The 15,302-nt window shown below is 36.7% G+C and overlaps 1 long non-coding RNA gene across 2 annotated transcripts in view; it reads right to left on the bottom strand.

Annotated features, from left to right (window-relative positions):
- The window catches only part of LOC121137569, an 88,890-nt gene extending 73,893 nt beyond the window's left edge, over nucleotides 1-14,997 (bottom strand). For both annotated transcript variants that reach the window (XR_005874858.1, XR_005874859.1), the window contains exon 1: nucleotides 14,908-14,997. This is a non-coding gene — a long non-coding RNA (uncharacterized LOC121137569). The remainder of the gene's footprint in view (nucleotides 1-14,907) is intronic.
- Between the last annotated feature and the right edge of the window lie 305 nt (nucleotides 14,998-15,302).

The following is a 15,302-nucleotide window of genomic DNA, read 5'->3' as shown; positions in this document are numbered from 1 at the left end:
TAAATTGTATTTAATCTTTTTATTTACTGGATAGAGGCTTTCTGGTTTTATATAACCCCTTTTATTTTGGTTTTCTTGCCTATGTTCTATAGCTCATTATAAAATGTCTTTTCAAAACAAATGTCATAGAATATTTCCCTTTAAGTTTTCTTTACATAGTTTCATATATTAAAGTATTTCATCTAACCTGATGCACTCACTAAGAATTGATTTTGCATCTACTGTGAGATGAACAACTAGTTTCAGTCTTTTTCCTGTAGCAGTTAAGTTCACCAAACATCATCTGCTTGAGAAAAATTTCTTTCTGTTGTGTGTCCTGGATATCTTTGTTGAAAAATCAAAACACTGTAAGTTTGTATATTTATTGAATTTTACAGTAGCTTTTACTATTAATGTGTAGAATATCATGAACATTTGAAAAGAATTTTTACTGAATCTCTAAATTGCTTGGGGTAAAATGGTCATTTTCACAATATTATTTGGAACAATTCATGAGCTTGAGAGCTCTTTCTCTTTTTTGCTATCTTCCTTGATCTTTTTCTTCAGAGATTTAAATTTTGCACTATAGGGAGTGTTTCACCTCTTTGGTTAGGTGGAGTTCTAGATATTTTTTGATACTATTTTGAATGGAAGTTTCTGTGAGTTCTCTCTCAGCCTGTTTGTCCTTGGTATGTAGTAAGGCCACTAATTTTTTATAAATTGATTTTGTACTCTATCACTTTGCTGAAATGGTGAGTCATTTGTAATTTTCTAGTGTCATTTTTGAAATCTGTTGTGCATATATTTGCAAACTAGGATATGTTGGGTGTCTATTTATGTCATTTTTTTCCTGTCTTGCCTTATTGCTCAAACTATCTGGACAAGGAAAATGAATGGTGGACAGACTGTCTCATTACTGATTCTAATGAGGTTGCTTCAAGTTTGTCTCCATTTAGGTTGATGTTGTAATCAGATTTATTATCTAAAACCTTTATTGTATAGGGGATGGGTAATGTATCATGACAATCTGCAGGATTTTTTTCAAAGGCTATTTATGCATCTATTGAGTAAATCATGAGATTTTATTCTTTCATTCCATTTTATATAACTTATTTTATTTAGTGACTTACATGTTATTAGCCATTTCTAAACCTCAAAGATAAAATCAATTTTGACAGATGATCTTTTTTATATAGGCAAATATGCAGTTTACAAGTGTTTTATTGCGTAATTTTGTATCTATGCTCATCAGGGATAATGACTTGTAGCTTTTTGTTGTTTCTATTATGTATTTTCTTTTAGTATTAGAGTATCACTGGCTTTTTTGAATGTGTATGGAAGTGCTTCTTCTGTTTTTATTATTACTATTATTATTATTGCTGTTGCTGTTATTAAACAAGTATAGCTTTGGTTCTTTGAAAGTCTACTAGAATTTTATTGTGGATACTACTGGTATCTATACATATACTTATTCTAGTCAGAGGACTTTCTATTGTTGCTTATTGTGTGTTTAAGTTGTTCATGTGCTCTTTGTTTAACTTCAGTTGTTTGGATAGATTTAGAAAACAAATCAAGAAGCTAGCCACCAAAACATCTAATAGTTCAATTAAAAAGTGGGTACAGAACTAAACAGAGAATTCTAAAAGAGGAATATAAAATGGCTGAAAGACACATAAGAAATTGGTCAACATCCTTAGCCATCAGGGAAATGAAAATCAAAACAACTCTGATATACCATCTTACACCCATCAGAATGGCTAAAATCAAAAACACTAATGACAGTTTATGCAACAGAGGATGTGGAGAAAGTGAAACACTTCTCTATTGCTGGTGGGAATGTAAACTTGTACAGCCACTTTGGAAATCAGTATGATGGTTCCTCAGGAAACTGGGAATCAGTCTATCTCAAGATCCAGCAATTCCACTCTTAAGCATATACCCTAAAGATACACATTCATTCAACAAGGACATCTGTTCAACTATGTTCATAGCAGAATTACTTGTAATAGCCAGAACCTGGAAGGAGCCAAATGCCCCTCAGTTGAAGAATAGATAAAGAAAATATGATACATTCACACAATGGAGTACTATGAGTGGGAAGGGGAGCAATGAAATCTTGAAATTTGAAAGTAAATGGATGGAACTAGAAGAAACCATCCTAAGTGAGGTAACCCAGTCACAGAAAGACAAATATGGAATGTACTCACTCATATATGGATATTAGACATAGAGTAAAGAATTAGCAGCCTACAATCCACACCTCCAGAGAAGCTAGGAAACAATGAGGAACGTATGAGAGACATACGTGTTCCCCCAGTGAAGGGAAGAGGGACAAAAGTCCCTGAACAAATTGAGAGCATGGAGAGAGTGGGGATGGAGGTAGAAGAAAGAGGAGGAGAGAAGAGGAGGACGGAGGAGAATATGAGGGATCAAAAAGATTGAGTTGGGAGATGAATAGATGAGAATAAGAAAAGAGACACACCAATAGAGGGAGCCATTATAGGATTAAGAGAAATAAGGCACTAGGGAATTGTACAGAGATCCATAAGGATAACCCCAACTAGGAATCTAAGCAATAATGGAGAGGCTACCTTAAATGCCATTCCCCTATAATGAGAATGATGACTACCTTTAATGCCATCCTAGAGCCTTCATCCAGTAGCTGTTGGAAGCAGAAGCAGAGATCCACAGCTTAGCATTGAGCCAAACTCCTGGAAATCCAGTTGTAGAGAGGAAGAATAAACAAAGGGGTCAAGATCATGCTGGGAAAACCCACAGAAACACCTGACCTGAGCAAGTGGGAACTCATGGATCCCAGTCTGACAACTAGAGAGCCAACATAGGACCAAACCAGGCCCCCTAAATATTGTTGTAAGCTATGAGGTCTGTGCAGTCTTTGGGTCCTCTGGCAGCTGAACAAATGGACTTCGGGAGTCCATTGCCCATGAAGGGATAATCTCATAGCCTAGATACACAGGAGATCACCTAGGCCCTGCCCCAGATGACTTGACAGATTTTGATGATCTCTCATGGAAGACCTCACCTCCCTGAGATGGGAGGGTCAGTGAGGGTCATAGGAGGATGGTAGGAAGAGAGAACTGGGATTGTTATGTATAATGAGATTGTTTTTAATTTAAATAAAATTTATTTTTAGAAAGAAAATCATTTACTTCTTTTAGGCTATCAAACTTAAAAGAGTATAACATTTTAAAATAATTTTCTTATATATTTATGAATTTTTGTTGTCTGGTGTAATGTTTTCCTGTTCATTTCTGGTTCTCTTAATTTGTATCCTCTCTTTTTTCCTTTTGAATAGTTGTAATAAGGGTCTGTTGATGTTGTCTTCCCAAAAAAACCAGTTCTTAGATCAGTTGATTATACTATTTCCATTTTGTCAATTTCATTGATTTCTGCTCTAGTATTTTTTTATTTATTTAAATTTGAAACAAGCTTGCTTTACATGTCAATACCAACGCCCTCTCCCTCTGCTCCTCTCCCTCCCCCCACCAATACTCCCAACCCCCCCATCCAATCACCACTCCACTCTCCAGGGAGGTTGAGGCCCTCCATGGGGGATATAGTACCTCAGGCCCCAAAGATTGCCAAAGCCTTCTCAATGGCACCCACCGTTCAGGGGATTTGGATCAGTCCCATGCTGGCCTCTCAGCCATCAGTCTGGGGTCTATGAGCTCCACCTTGTTCAGGTCAGCAGTTTCTGTGTGTTTCACCCACAGGGTCATGACCCCTTTGCTCATCACTCCTCCCTATTTGCAACTGATTTCCAGGAGTTCAGTTCAGTGGCTGTGGGTGGTGTCTGCTCTAGTTTTTATTAATTCTTCTAATTGACTGGATTTGCCTTTGGTTTGCTTTCTTGTTTTTTCCAAATTTTTGAGTTACATCATAAGTCATTTATTTGTTATCTTTTGTGTTTTTAATGTAAGCAATTAGAGACATAAATTTCACTCTTAGGACCGCCTTCACTATGTCCCAGTTTTTTGGTTGTTTTCATTTTCATTTAGTACCAGAATTTTTTTTAATTTCTTTCTTAATTTCTTCTTGAAATTCACTCAGTAGGCTATCTAATCTCCATTACTTCATGTAATTTCTAAAGATCTAAAGATGTAACTTCTTTTGCTGTTGCTTTTAAACTTCATTGCATTGTGGTTAGATGGGATATACAAAGTTTTCAATTTTTCCAGATTTGTTGTGAGTAGTTTAGTATCACATGCAGCATGTAGTCTATTTAGATAAACTTCCATGAATTCCCAAATAGAATGAATATTGTTTCATATTTAGGTGAAATAATATATATGTATATTATGTCTATGATATGATTTAATTCATATGTGTCTCTGTTAATTTTTTGTGCATATAATCTGTCTATTGGAGAACATGGGGCAATATAAACATTTACTTTTACTGAGCTGAGATTAATTCATGTCTTCACAATCAGTAATGTAATTTCTATAAAATTGGTTGTGCCAGAGTGTGGTGCATCAAAGTTTAGAACTGTAACATCTTTTAAGTTGTTTTTTTTTTTCACCACAATAAAATATCACATTTTATCTCTTTTGCTTCGTTTTAGTTTGAACTTTATTTTGTCATATAAGAGGATAGCAATGCCTCTTTGTTTTCTGGTCCCATTTTCTTTAGATTTTTCTTCATCCTTGCACTCTAAGGTGGTGCCTGTCCTTGAAGGTAAGACTTTTCTTGCCTTAAATGCAAGAATTTCTTCCGGAGAACAGAAATGCACATGTTGCTACCTGGATCCATTCAACTACTCTATGCTGTTTGACTGGGGAGTTGAGGCCAGTAACATTTAAAGTTAGAATTGGCAAGTGTGTATTGATTGATGTCATTCTATTACTGGTGTTTGTGTGTGTGTGTGTGTTTTAGTACTACTATTTTTTGTTGTTTCTGTAATTAAACCTTAATTTGTTTTCCTTCTGTAGCCTCTTGGTGATGCTTATTCACTTTTCAGTCTGAAGCATTCTTTCCATTATTCACCAAGATTCAAGTGTAATGAACTTGAATTCTTTTTACATAACCTTTGTATATCAGTGAAGGATTTTCTTTCTCTTTCAACTATAACAGGTCTTTTTTTTTGACTAAACTAATCTTGGTTGGCATTCTGGTCATTTAAAACTTTGAATATTATTTGTTGTGGGTATTTCTGATTTTTAAGGTTTCCATTGAGAAAGTCAGATCTTATTCTGATGAGTCTTACAGTATACAATGTTGGTTTTTCAATAACCCTTTTTTATCCATATACAATACTTCAGTGTACTATATGTTTCAATGCCCTTTTTATCTGTATCCTATACATCTGTATACTACACTTTTCAATGCCCTTTTTTTCATCTGTTTTAATATAATATGGCTTGGGAAGTTTCTTTTCTGGTTTTTTTATTTAGTGTTTTGTGTGCACCTTTTATCTTCATGGATAAGTTTCATTTAATTTGGAAATATTTTTATGATCCAGTTGAAGACAATTTCTGTGCCACAGACCCTAAAGTTCTTCTCCATCAATTTATACTTATAAGTCAAAGATTTTTGTCTCTTTTGTCCCAAAGTTCCTTACATATTCCTTTCAAGTGTGTTTTTCTTTATTTTCTTGTATTCTTTGATTGAGGGGTCTAAATCTACTTCTCCTCATCTTCACATCTTCAAAGTCTACCTTCTACTTGATGTACTAGTAGAAATTTCCTCTGGATTTTTATAATTAGATCATAAGATTTTCAATTCTATATTAATCTCTGCTTCAGTTCTCCTTGATATTTCTATGTCGTTACTGATTTCAGTTTTCAAATCCTGAATTGTCTTCATTGTATCATTAACATGTAAATTTGCTTCCTTTTGTTTCAGTTAGGAGCTTATTTCTATCCTCCTTAATTTTATTAAGGCGTTTAATATCTTCTTTAAACTTCCTAAATTCTTCTGTAATGCTATAATCACTCTTTTAAATTCTGTGTTCTGGGCTTCAGCTAGGTAACTCTCATTAGAGAACGGCTATGAAAGACTTTTGTAAGACTTTTGGTGGGTGGACATATTTCATTTGTCTTTCATAGTGTTTGTGCTTTCACAGCATGACTGCAGCATGTGTAATTCTTTAATTATTTGTTTGATATGAGATTCCAGCCTGCCTCTGTAGAGTGGAAGTTTGGCTCTACTTTTACTGTTTCCCAATACTGATTGATTTCAGAACAAGTATGATGACTTGGTGGTGTTGATCTTTTGATTGCTGGAACATGACATGGGTTAATTCAATTAGTAGTAACAAAGAAAGGGATAGATTTTTACTCCTATTTGGTCCATCCCAAGTTGGTGTGAAAGCTGGATTGCTTCAGAATATGAGGAATGGAGATCTGAGAAAATCATCAGGCTGAATTGGATCATGAGTTGTGTGGACCCAGCCAGGCCAGGGAATATAAAGGAGCACAATTGGTAAGGATCCTGTGCCCCTAATATTTTTATAATGAAGTCTGAAGAAGAATGATTTGATAAAATTATAATATTTAGAGGTAAATGATATAAATTTGGTCATCATATCTTAGATGTGTTTGCCCTTTCATTGGTTTTGTGCTATACTGATCTATGCCTTGAATCTTTTCTTAATGTTCTGACTTGTCAGTTTCATTTTATACTTCAAAAGTTTAAAGCTGGTACCATAACTATTGTTCTTATTATTTATATTCAGTTGTCTACTAAAATAGAAAAAATGGTAAGTTCGAGTCTATATCCAAAAGAATTGCAAGAAAGAATTCTATAAAACTTTGGTTGGTTACATTGGAGAGAAATACATCAGAAGCAACTATTTACATGTTTATAAAGATATTCTTTTATCAATGAACAAGCAATGGGCATGAGTAATGTTTCTAAATTCCTACATAAAACAATGGAAGTATCACATCACCATTGTCTTCTATCAACTAAAGGACATATGAATTATCTATTATATTCTTATATTTTTGAGCAAATATACGAATAGTTGTAAGAGTGTGTTTTCAGAAATATGTTCAGTATTTAGTTTCATTTGCTATGAGGTTATCGCATTTTATAATATCCCTGAACTGACAAGTAACATTTTAAACAATTTTTATTATATATTTAAATTAGAAACATGCTTGCCTTCCATGTCAGTCCCAGCTCCCTCTCCCTCCCACACCTGCTCCCCCAACCAGCACCCTCAATTCCCCCCATCCCCACTCCATTCCCCAGGAAGGATAAGGCCCTCCATGAGGGATCTCTAGAGTCTGTCATTTCATTCCAGGGAGGTCCTAGGCCCTCCCTCAAGTGTCCAGATTGAGAGAGCATCCCTCATTGTGGGATGGGCACCCAAAGTCCATTTGTGTGCCAGGGTTAAATACTGAGCTACTACCCAAAGCCTCATAGATTTCCTAGGTCTCCTCACTGACACCCACATTCAGGGGGTCTGGATCAGTCACATGTTGGCCTCTCAGCCATCAGTCTGGGGTCTAAGAACTCCCCCTTGTTCAGGTCAACTGGAATCGGATTGAAAACCCTGATATTAACCCACACATGTATGAACACTTAGTTTTTGACAAAGAAGCTAAAATTATACAATTGGAAAATAGAAGGCATTTTGACAAGTAACAATTTTAAAAAACATATTTCATCTTTAGTAAATTATAGTTAGGTATGATACAGTTGACCAGCTTCACTTAGCAATTCTAAATAGTCACTTATAAGGCTCAAGTTGTTTAAGTAAAGGACTAACAAACCTAAATGGCCTCTTAATTATAGTAACCATAATTAAAAGTTGGTATATTATGAATCAATAAAGCAATCACTACTAAAAAGACCAGTGCCTTATCTATTAGGCTACCGGGGTCTATGCAAATTGTTTCCAAAACAATCCATACAGCAGGGTAAAATATCTCTGCATTTGTATATTCAGTGCCCTATTATCCAAAACAGTTTAAAGGTCTTCATCATTATTTGTAAGCACATAGTCATTCTGATGTGAAAACACTAAAATCATTAAAAATAAATATAGAGTCTGCTCACTTCTTCCATCTCCCCCACGACCTCTGGGGGAAAAAACTCACATCATTGGAAAGCAATTCTATTTGGAGTAGTTTGTACTAAGGAAATATTACAAAGTAAAGAAAAGCTCTGTACTTCCCAAGGCTCTCTTAAGGAAAATAGGAAACAACCTAAATATCCAGCAATGTGAGAAGAGATAATTAAGCTATTTTTCTACTTAAGAAAATCTTAAGTAAGGTCTGTGCTTTTCATTTGACAATCATAATAAATGCTAGTATGTAATGGGCACCCAAAATATATCTGTTGAGCACATGAATTATTTACCCATTAGCCTCATAATTTAAAATACTGTGTAATTAAATAACAAACATGAATCTGAAGCAAACCTCAAACTTTAGCAGAAAATTATAAGAACTTATCTCAAATTTTGTTGTAATAAAAATACACAGGAATGTGGCAAAGTATCAACTATAGATATATGTCTCAAGACTATATTTGTGTTTACCATTTTTTTATTTTTCTTCTATAAAATAAACTAAACACCAGGTAAGAACATGATTTACTATTCTTAGTGCCTCTGACACCTTGTTGATTAACATAGCAGCCAGTTTATTAGCTCTTTCACTCCAAATACTCAGCACTGACGACCCTGTTCATCTAACCCTACCTCAGTTTGTCTGCTGATTCCCACAGCTGCAAGAATAAGAGTGAGTCATCTGAACTATGTTAGGTACAGGGGCTCTGGCTACAAATGGTATGAAACACATTCTATGACTGTAAATCTCCAAGAGTATAAAAATACAATCATGTCTAAATCATAAGAAGACATAATTAGACTTCCACCCCCGCCCAGGGCATAGAACAGAGGTCAACTCGCCCCCGGACAGTCGACCAAACAACCAGGAGTCTGCAGAGAGATCTGGTCCACATCCATCCACTCTAAGGGCAGAGGACAGAGATGCCCAAGCAACAAGGAGCCTGCAGAAAGAGCTGGTCCACTTCTGCCCACACCCAGGGCAGAGGGCAAAAACAGGTCAGCTCCTGCTTGGATGGACGACCTAGCCACAAGGAGCCTGAGAGGGAGCTGGTCTACTTCCATCTACTCTCAGGGCAGAGGACAGAGAGTACTGGATTTACTTGCACCCACCAAAAGGGAACCTTGGTCGCCTACGCACCAGGAGAGGAAGAGACTTTTACTACACCCACTGGAAGAAGTGATGGAAAAGAGGCAATATAAGAACACACTCAGCAACAGAAAAACAAATATGACACCACGAGAGCCTAGAGATTCTACACCAGTAAGACCTGAACACCCCAATGTAGAGGAAGCAAAAGGGAATGAACTTAAAAACACCTTCATGAAAATGACAGAGGCCCTCAAAGAGGATGTGAGAAAATCCCTTAAAGAAATAGAAGAAAAAACAAACCAAAAAATGCAAGAAATAGAAGAAAAAACAAACCAAAAATCCAACAAATGAAAGAAAGGGAGGAAAACATGAAGCAAAAATTACAAGAAAAAATTCAAACAGTACAAGGGTTAAAGCTGACATGCAGACAATAAAAAACACAGTCTGAAGGAATGCTGGAAATAGAAAAAAACTGGGGAAACAGTCAGGTACTACAGATGCAAGCATAACCAACAGAATACAAGAGATGGAAGAGAAAATCTCAGGTGTTGAAGACACACTAGGGGAAATAGATTCATCAATCAAAGAAAATCTCAAGTCCAACAAATCCCTAACACAAAATATCCAGGAAATATGGGACATCATGAAAAGACCAAACTTAAGAATAATAGGTATAGAAGAAGGTGAAGAAACCCAACTCAAAGGGACAGAAGACATATTCAACAAAATCATAGGAGAAACTTTCCCAACCTGAAGACAGACTTGCCAATGAAGTTACAAGAAGCTTACCGAACACCAAATAGAGTGGACCACAAAAAAGTTCACTTGCCACATAATAATCAAAACCACAAGCATGCAGAAAAAATAAAGAACGCTTACAGCACTTAAGGATAAAGATCAAATAACATATAAGGGCAAACCTATAAGAATTACTCCTGACTTCTCCATGAAAACTCTGAAAGCCAGAAGGTCCTGGAGAGATATTCTATTAACACTAAGAGACCATGGATGCCAGCCCAGACTACTATACCTGGCAAAGCTTTCAATCATTATAGATGGAGAAAATAAGATATACAATGACAAAACCAGATTTAAACAATACATATCCACTAACCTAGCCCTACAGAAAATTCTGGTAGGGAAACTCCAGTTCAAGGAAGTTAATTACAACCAGAAAAAACATAGGAAATAGATAATCCCACTTTACCAACACCCAAAAGATAAAAGGGTTAGAAATCCACATACAATTCAACCAAGAAAAACAATTCTAAAACAAAAGAGAACAAGCAATCAAAGGTGATTAATATCCCTCAATAGTAATGGTCTTAACTTGGCCATAAAAAGGCACAGAATAACACAATAGAGTTGAAGACATAACCCATCCTTCTGCTGCAGACAAGAAACACACCTCGGCCTCAAAGACATACATTAATTATCTCAGAGTTCAGGATTGGGAAAAGATTTTCAAATCAAATGGTTCCAAGAAACAATCAGCGGTACTCAATCCTAATATCTGAAAAACTAGACTATAAACTGAAAGAAATCAAATGAGATGAAGAAAGGCATTTCATATCCATCACAGGAAAAATCCACCAAGATGAACTCTTGATTCTGAACAACTATGCACCAAATTCAAAGGCATCCATATTCGTAAAAAAATTACTAAAACTCAAACCACACATAAAACCTCACATACTTATAGACTTCAACACCCCACTGTCACCACCAGACAGGACTACCAGACAGAAACTTAACAAAGAAACAAAGGAATTTATAGAAGTTATGACCCAATTGGGTTTGAAAGACATCTATAGGACATTCCATCCAAAAAAAAAAAAAGAATATATCTTCTTCTCAGTGCCACATGGAACCTTCTCAAAAAATGACCACATACTTGGCAACATAGCAAACCTCAACAGGTAAAAAAATTGGAATAACTCCATGTATCTTATCAGACCACCATGCTTTAAAGTTAGAGTTCAACAACAACACAAATTGCAGAAACCATACAAACTCATGGAAATTGAATAATATGAAATTGCACCGCTCCTGGGTCAAAGAAGAAATAAAAAACATATTAAAGACTTCCGTGAATACAATGAGAAAGAAGATACAATATACCCAAACTTATGGGACACTTTGAAAGCAATACTAAGAGGAAAGTTCATAACACTAAGTGCCCAAATGAAGAAACTGGAGAATAGTTACACTAGAGAATTATCAGCACAACGGAAAGTTCTAGAACAAAAAGAAGCAAACAAACCCAGGAGGAATACACGCCAGGAAATAATCAAATTGAAGGCTGATATCAAAAAAGCAGAAACTAGGAAAACAATACAAAGAATCAATGTAACAAAGAGTTGGTTCTTTGAGAAAAATCAACAAGATAGACACACGTTTATCCAAACTGACAAAACAGCAGAATGTGAACATGCAGATTAATAAAATCAGAAATGAAAATGGAGTCATAACAACGGACACTGAGGAAATTCAGAGAATCATCAGTTCATAATTTGAAAACCTGTACTCCACAAAATTCGAAAATAATGGAAATGGACAACTTCCTGGATAGATATCAGCTGCAAAAGTTAAATCAAGAACGGATAAGCAATTTAAATAGACCTATAACCCCTAAGGAAATAGAAGTAGTCATCAAAAGTCTCCCAACCAAAAAAAGCACAGGGCCAGATAGCTTCAGTGCAGTATTTTACTAGAAATTCAAAGAACAGATTATACCAATTTTCCTCACAGTATTCCACGCAATAGAAGCAGAAGGGTCTTTGCCAAACTCTTTTAACAAGGCTTCGATAACCTTGATAACCAAGCCACACAAAAACACAACTAAGAAAGAGATCTTCAGACCAATTTCCCTCATGAACATTGATACAAAAATACTCAATAAAATACTGGCAAATGGGATCCAAGAACAAATCAGAAAACTCATCCACCATGATCAAGTAAGCTTCATTCCAGGGATGCAGGGATGGTTCAACATACGAAAAATCTATCAATGTAATCCACCATATAAACAAGCAGAGAAACAAAAAATCACATGATCATCTCACTAGCTGCTGAAAAAGCCTTTGACAATATCCAACACCCCTTCATGATAAAGGACTTAGAGAGACCTTGGATAACAGGAACATACCTAAACATAATAAAAGCTATATACAGCAAACCAAAAGCCAACATCAAACTAAATGGAGAGAAACTCAATGCAATTCCTCTATAATCAGGAACAAGACAAGACTGTCAGCTCTCCCCATACCTTTTCAATATTGTACTTGACGTTCCAGTGAGAGCCATACAAAAACAAAAGGAGATCAAGGGGATACAAATTGGAAAGGAAGAGGTCAAACTTTTACTATTTGCAGATGATATGATAGTTTACATAAATGACCCAAAGAACTCTACCAGGGAACTCTTACAGCTGATTAACACCTTCAGCAAAGTAGCAGGTTACAAGATCAACTCAAGAAAATCAGTAGCCCTACTATATACAGACCATAAAAGGGCTGAGAAAGAAATCAGTGAAACATCACCCTTTATAATTGCCACAAACAACATAAAATACCTTGGGGTATTACAGAGCTATAGTCCTGAAAACAGCTTGGTATTGGCACAAAAATAGACAGATAGACCAATAGAATCAAATTGAACACTCTGAGACTAATCCACAAACCTATGAACTGCTGATTTTCGACAAAGAAGCTAAAATTATACAATGGAAAAAGATTGCATCTTTAAGAAATGGAGCTGGAATAACTGGACATTGGCATGTAGAAGACTGCAGATAGATCCATGTCTATCACAATGCACAAAATGTAAGTCCAAATGGATCAAGGACCTCAGTATAAATCCAGTCACACTGAACATGTAAGAAGAGAAAGTGGGAGGTACCCTTGAAGGAATGGGTAGAGGAGACCTCTTCCTGAACATAACACCAGTAGCACAAACAGTGAGATCGACAATCAATAAATGGGACCATTTGAAACTGAGTAGCTTCTGTAAGGCAAAGGACACAGTCAGCAAGACAAAAAGGCAACCAACAGATTGGGAAAAGATATTCACTAACCACACATCTGACAGAGGGCTGATCTCCAAAATTTATAAAGAACTCAAGAAGCAAGTCTCCAAAACACCAAAGGACCCAATTAAAAAGTGAACTAAATTGTGAATTCTCAATACAGGAGTCTAAAATGGCTGAAAGACACTAAAGAAAGTGCTCAACATCCTAAGCAATTAGGGAAATGCAATTCAAAACAACCCTGAGATATCATCTTACTCCTGTCAGAATGGCTAAAATAAAACACACCAATGACAGCTTATGCTGGAGAGGATATGGAAAAAGGGGAACATTCTTTCATTGCTGGTGGGAGTGCAAACTTGTACATCCACTTTGGAAATCAGTATGGAGATTCCTCAGGAAAATAGGAATCAGTCTACCTCAAGACCCAGCATTTGCACTCTTAGGCATATACCCAAAAGATGCCCATTCATACAACAATGATGACTATTCCACTATGTTCATAGCAGCATTATTTGTAATACCTTGATCCTGGAAAACACCTAGATGCGCTACAACTGAAAAGTAGATAGAAAAATGTGATACATTTACACAATGGCATAGTACTCAGCGGAAAAAAACAATGGAAACGTGAAATTTGCAGGTAAATGGATGGCTCTAGAAGTAACCATTCTGAGTGAGGTAACCCAGTAACAAAAAGACAAATATGGTATGTACTCACTCATATATGTATTTTAGACATGGATTAGGGGAGTGTCAGCCTACAATCCCAGGCCAGTGAGTCTGGGAAACAGGGAGGTTCACAAGAGATATGCATTATACCCCAGAGAAGTAGAAAGAGGCAAGATCTCTTGAGCAGATGGGGGGGGGGAAGAGATGGAGCCAGGGAATAAGAGGAGGTTAGAAGAAGACATGGGAAGCAGGAATGTTGAGTCAGGGTAAGAATAGAGGAGACAAGGATAAGAGATACCATAATAGTTGGAGTCATTATAGCTTTGAGGAGAGAGCTGACACTAGTGAGATTTCCAGAGATCTACAAGGACAACACCAACTGGAAAACTAAGTAATAGCGGAGAAACTACATTAATAGCCCCAACCAGATGATAAGGTTGATGACTACCTTATATGCCATCCTAGAACCTTCATCCAGTGACTGTTGGAAGCAGAGACAGATACTCACAGCTAAACACTGAACTGACCCTCTGGAGCCCAGTGACAGAAATGGAGGAGTGATTAGCAAAGGGTTCAAGCCCTGCTGGTGAAACCCACAAAGACAACTGATTGGACTAGGGGGAGCTCTTGAACCCCAGACTAACGTCTAAGAGACCAACAGGGGACTTATCCAGACTCCATGAATGTAGTGTCACTGAGGAGGCCTCAGTAATCTCCGGGGCCTTGGATAGTAGATTAGTGATCACCATGGCATACAAATGGACTGTGGGAGCCCATTCCACATGGAGGGATGCTCTCTCAACCTGGACACATGGGGAAGAGCCTAGGTCCTGCCCTGGATGAAATGACAGATACTGCAGATCCCCCCAAGGAGGGCCTCACCCTCCCTGGGGAATGATGTGGGGATTGGACTGGGGGATGGGAGGGGCTGGTGGAGGGACAAGGGGGAGGCAGCTGGGATTGACATTTGAAGCATGCATGTTTCTAATTTAAATTTAAAAAGTTGAAAAAATGTGTGCCATTACACCTCATACCATCCAAATTTATTACTTATCCAAATTACCTAAAAGGGTTGAGCAGTCTCAAAGTGTTTACCTGTTATGTACCATTTCATGGGAAGTATGTCAAGGATATGTCCTTAGTGAATAAGTGGAGAAAGGACATTGGGTTCAGGAATGGGTGACTCAATCGAACATGAGGAATGGAGAGAACAATGCTTAGAATTATTAGGATGAACCTAGAACCAAGTTCAGATTGGAACCAGAATACAGAGGTTCAGGAAAACAACACCAAGGAGATGATCTAGGCAGAAAACCCCTGAGGTATCTGTATATGTCAAAAGGAAACTGATGTTCCTTGTAGAATTTAGACATCAATTCCTAATAGGCTCACAGAAAGTCAATCAATGGCTAGAAATGGTATCTTTCTTTCAGAAGAAAAGATAGAAGAGAGAAATAATAATTTACTACGTAATATTTGTGTCGATACAA

This window comes from Mesocricetus auratus, unplaced genomic scaffold (genome assembly GCF_017639785.1).
Source record: "Mesocricetus auratus isolate SY011 unplaced genomic scaffold, BCM_Maur_2.0 Super-Scaffold_100691, whole genome shotgun sequence".
In the NCBI taxonomy this organism is placed as follows: domain Eukaryota; kingdom Metazoa; phylum Chordata; class Mammalia; order Rodentia; family Cricetidae; genus Mesocricetus; species Mesocricetus auratus.
The sequence above is the reverse complement of the archived record's forward strand: the minus strand, read 5'-3'. Positions and strand labels throughout refer to the sequence as shown.